Source organism: Salmo trutta, chromosome 25 (assembly GCF_901001165.1).
Source record: "Salmo trutta chromosome 25, fSalTru1.1, whole genome shotgun sequence".
NCBI classification, from domain to species: Eukaryota; Metazoa; Chordata; class Actinopteri; order Salmoniformes; family Salmonidae; genus Salmo; species Salmo trutta.
In genome coordinates, this window is record NC_042981.1 from 12,254,327 (window position 1) to 12,259,865 (window position 5,539).

Sequence of the window (5,539 nt, forward strand, 5' to 3'; positions counted from 1 at the left end):
GGACATAGTGGACATAGTGGACACGGTGGACATAGTGGACATGGTGGACATAGTGGACATAGTGGACATAGTGGACACAGTGGACATAGTGGGCATAGTGGACACAGTGGACATAGTGGACATAGTGGACATAGTGGACATGCCCAAGTTTCCATGGATTGTAGCAAGTGGAAGTCACAGAAATATTCTCATATTGCTCTGTATGTAACTATCAGGTGTATTAAGGAGGAAACGCCTGAATGAGACAGGAGACATGCTATACTATAAAACGCATACTGAAGTACTATCTGAATAAGCCAATGAGGAATGAATGAATAAGAGAGAAAAACATTTTGAAAAAGACTGTTTAATCAGAATTTAAAAACATGTACAGGAACAGAGAGGTTATTGTATAACCCTCCGATCCACTAGTGGGACTATAGTAAACATCTCACTATAGCCAATTAAAATGTGTATTAAGACTGATTCCTCCAGACAACACAAAGACAGAAAATAACACAAAACGGTGGTTCCAAAAAGGAGCCATTTTGGTTGTTTGTTTTTGTTTAGCGTAGTATGGAGGATGCTGTAGAATGCTGTTGCCTTCTTCTTGCAACCCATTTGGTGTGGTGGATGAACCTGCAAACAAAAGAGAAAACATGTTAGATTTGTATTTTGCATAACGAAACAACAATCTTTAATGTTTGTAGCATTTGTAAGGTTGAGGTTGGTGGTGAAGGTGTATATTTTTCTCCGTGTATTTGCTTTGATTCTGGGGTGGCAGGTAGCCTCGAGGTTAGAGCGTTGGGAAAGGAATCAAAAGTTCACTGGTTCGAGTACCGAACCTTACAAGGTGAAAAATCTGTCACTGTACCCTTGAGCAAGGCTCTTAACCCTAATTTCTCTAGGGGTGCTGGACAATGGTTAACCTGCAGGTGTCTCAGGAGGAGTTGGGATGTGCAAGAAACACATTTTTTATTACACATTTGTGTGTAACAGGACAAGTATAAGCACCCCGAAATTGTTATTATAATGAAGATCTAGTTGAATGTGACTTAAATGAACGGTGTTGGTCTATATTTGAATGAGTACACTGAATGGCCTGTACTGTACCTGAGTTGGTCTACTTAGTGAATGTGTGGCTTTCAGCTCCCCCACGTCCAAATCCTTTGGGGGGAGAGAAAAAGAGAGCAAGAGAGACAGAGAGAAAGAGAGAGAGGGAGAGAGACAGAGAGAAAGAGAGAGAGAGAGTGTTGGGTCAGGGGACTGCATACTGTACGTCGACAAAACATTCTGGGATTATGTTTCAGGTGGCAGCGGAACAGCGGAACCACGATAATGGAAACTCCTGTGGTCCCTGACCCCGTTCCACAGCAGCTCTTCTAGAACCACCACACGGAACCAACATGACCTATGACTACCGCTGTTCCAATTCCAACAGAACATTCCAACTATTTCTCACATTCAGGATATCTGGCAATGTAAGGGGATCGACTAGCCCACTTTTCAGAAACAGTGACTGTATTTTGAGGAGAGAGTTTCTAGGTTATCAGTAGATAAAATATAAAATATATTGATTGATAAGATGTTAATGACCCCAATGTTCTTTGTGGAAGCGTGAACGTTACCCACTGAGGTGGGTATCGTAAAGGTTCAAATGAGCTCATTCTGTCACAGGTTCACAATGAACAGACTTTCCATACAGGATGTTAGGGTCAGGAATACCCGATAGTGAGGTTCTCCTCCCAAAGATTACAGCGTGGAGCTTTATCAGAGTACGTATATAGACACACGGCTCCCATATCACTGAACTCAACTTATATATCAACTACCTTCTTACATTGACATGTACCTTGAACCAAAAACAGATAACAACCCTAGGTAATATAGTTAACGATAATAGGGTTGTGATCTCTCTCAATTATGATATCCTCATTAAGATAGATTGTTAAGACACCTGTCACCTCTACTGTAGGATCATTATAAATAGGAACTCACCTTTAGGCCCAAATAGTGCAGAGTAGCAGGGGCTGTTACAGTAAGGCTTGCCATCGTGCTAGAGAGAGAGAGAGAGAGAGAGAGAGGGGGGGGGGGGGAGCGAGGGAGGGGGGGGAGGCAGAAAGTCAGAGAAAATTGGAACAGATTATATAGAATACAGCATGCAGAGGGGATCCTTAAAACTGTCACTGTCAGGACAAGGAGATTAAGAAAAATAATATTGGTAGAAATGATTTTACCGTGTGACTACCCACTGGTCAAAACAATGTTGAATCAATGTTGTTACCATGTCATTTTAACTAAATAATTCAATGTGGTGACACCAACGTAAGAGAATTCTGTCTTTTTTTTCACCCAACTTTGAACCTAAATCCAATGACAGGGTGACATGTTCTGTTGATTTCATGTTGAATTCACGTTAGCTGACCACTCAATGAAATGTAAATGAAATATAGATGTTAAACTGATGTCTGTGTCCAGTGGGTAAGTGCCGATCAACTCCCTCTCTCTGAGCTAATAAAAACAATCTATTTCCTGCAATGAATCTGTTAAGAATCTCCAGTAGCTTGTTTTATTGGAACCGGGACATTTTTGGCCTCTGTTATTTGCGGGAGTAGCATAGCTCCACAGAATGATGGATAGGGGTCTATCCAGCGGGCTGAGAGCAGAGAAAGAGGAGAGTTAAACACAAGAAAACATACAGGCTGGGATCAAGACTGTTAGTTAAACAAGCCACGGCATGGTTTAGTTCATCAGTCCTGCAAATCTGTCAGACAGAGGAGGGAGAGATGTAAAGAGAAAGAGCCAGGATTGACTGAAGAATATGCTGCAGACAGAGGGAGGGAGGGAGGGAGGGAGGGAGGGAGAGGATTGAGAGGAGAACATGCTGCAGATAGAGAGATGAAAGAGAGAGAGAGCGAGAGAGAGGAAGGGATAGAGAGAGGGATACAGGGAGGGAGGCCGGCCAGGACTGTTGGCCAGTAGATTCAAGCTACAGGACTCAGTGTCCTCTTCTTTGAGGCTTGGACAGAGACAAAGGGACAGTGAGGAGCTGTCAGAGCATGGGAAGTGATTGTTATTCACATGCTCTCTCTCTCTCTCACACACACACACACACACACACACACACACACACACACACACACACACACACACACACACACACACACACACACACACACACACACACACACACACACACACACACACAGGAGAGGTTCTGTAGGGTCACCAACTGTGGCTGTCCTATCTCTTCTCTCTTAATACTCCCATTACCTCATTATACTGATAACCCCATATTATGATGTCATCATCACGGAAAACCTTGAGCCATTACCGACGCTGTGATGAGGTTGCTAGGCGGATTAATGTTCCTACCACATCAGAGCTTGTCCTGATAGGCTCCATAAACACCTGTGCTGTCAATCAACTGGGTAATGACACATCACTAAGTAGCAGACCACTGTGTACCACACCCATGCTTCAAATGTCGCAAACGTCTTCCATAGATGTATGATTGATTGTCACACCAGTGGCAGCTCTGGTGGCAAAATGATAGTACAGAAGCAACCCCTTTTTATTGATATACTGTAGGATTTAAACATATCATATCCTGAAAGAGTTTTTACCCAAAAGCCCGAAATGTTGCTCTTACTATTATAATTGACGTGTTTATGGGATTTATGTAGGTCCTTTGTATCATGTCGTTTTATCTGAGGCTTAACTTTCATCCTTTTATCCCTCCAGCCCCTCAGAGCAGATCCAGCCTGTCCACATACACTATATGAATCATGAATAGCAGTAGGACCTCAGAGCAGATCCAGCCTGTCCACATACACTATATTCATCATGAATAGCAGTAGGACCTCAGAGCAGATCCAGCCTGTCCACATACACTATATTCATCATGAATAGCTGTAGGACCTCAGAGCAGATCCAGCCTGTCCACATACACTATATTCATCATGAATAGCAGTAGGACCTCAGAGCAGATCCAGCCTGTCCACATACACTATATTCATCATGAATAGCAGTAGGACCTCAGAGCAGATCCAGCCTGTCCACATACACTATATTCATCATGAATAGCCGTAGGACCTCAGAGCAGATCCAGCCTGTCCACATACACTATATTCATCATGAATAGCAGTAGGACCTCAGAGCAGATCCAGCCTGTCCACATACACTATATTCATCATGAATAGCTGTAGGACCTCAGAGCAGATCCAGACTGTCCACATACACTATATTCATCATGAATAGCTGTAGGACCTCAGAGCAGATCCAGCCTGTCCACATACACTATATTCATCATGAATAGCTGTAGGACCTCAGAGCAGATCCAGCCTGTCCACATATACTATATTCATCATGAATAGCAGTAGGACCTCAGAGCAGATCCAGCCTGTCCACATACACTATATTCATCATGAATAGCTGTAGGACCTCAGAGCAGATCCAGCCTGTCCACATACACTATATTCATCATGAATAGCAGTAGGACCTCAGAGCAGATCCAGCCTGTCCACATACACTATATTCATCATGAATAGCTGTAGGACCTCAGCGCAGATCCAGCCTGTCCACATACACTATATTCATCATGAATAGCCGTAGGACCTCAGAGCAGATCCAGCCTGTCCACATACACTATATTCATCATGAATAGCTGTAGGACCTCAGAGCAGATCCAGCCTGTCCACATACACTATATTCATCATGAATAGCAGTAGGACCTCAGAGCAGATCCAGCCTGTCCACATACACTATATTCATCATGAATAGCAGTAGGACCTCAGAGCAGATCCAGCCTGTCCACATACACTATATTCATCATGAATAGCCGTAGGACCTCAGAGCAGATCCAGCCTGTCCACATACACTATATTCATCATGAATAGCAGTAGGACCTCAGAGCAGATCCAGCCTGTCCACATACACTATATTCATCATGAATAGCTGTAGGACCTCAGAGCAGATCCAGACTGTCCACATACACTATATTCATCATGAATAGCTGTAGGACCTCAGAGCAGATCCAGCCTGTCCACATACACTATATTCATCATGAATAGCTGTAGGACCTCAGAGCAGATCCAGCCTGTCCACATATACTATATTCATCATGAATAGCAGTAGGACCTCAGAGCAGATCCAGCCTGTCCACATACACTATATTCATCATGAATAGCTGTAGGACCTCAGAGCAGATCCAGCCTGTCCACATACACTATATTCATCATGAATAGCAGTAGGACCTCAGAGCAGATCCAGCCTGTCCACATACACTATATTCATCATGAATAGCTGTAGGACCTCAGCGCAGATCCAGCCTGTCCACATACACTATATTCATCATGAATAGCCGTAGGACCTCAGAGCAGATCCAGCCTGTCCACATACACTATATTCATCATGAATAGCAGTAGGACCTCAGAGGAGATCCAGCCTGTCCACATACACTATATTCATCATGAATAGCAGTAGGACCTCAGAGCAGATCCAGCCTGTCCACATATACTATATTCATCATGAATAGCAGTAGGACCTCAGAGCAGATCCA

At 43.5% G+C, this 5,539-nt stretch overlaps 1 long non-coding RNA gene across 1 annotated transcript; it reads right to left on the reverse strand.

Annotated features, from left to right (window-relative positions):
- Window positions 1-330: 330 nt before the first annotated feature.
- On the reverse strand, window positions 331-2,069 carry LOC115162029 (uncharacterized). The gene is made up of 3 exons (XR_003869472.1): window positions 1,978-2,069; window positions 1,093-1,146; window positions 331-618 (listed from the first exon to the last, which is right to left on the reverse strand). It is a non-coding gene; the product is annotated as an uncharacterized LOC115162029 (long non-coding RNA).
- Window positions 2,070-5,539: the final 3,470 nt, after the last annotated feature.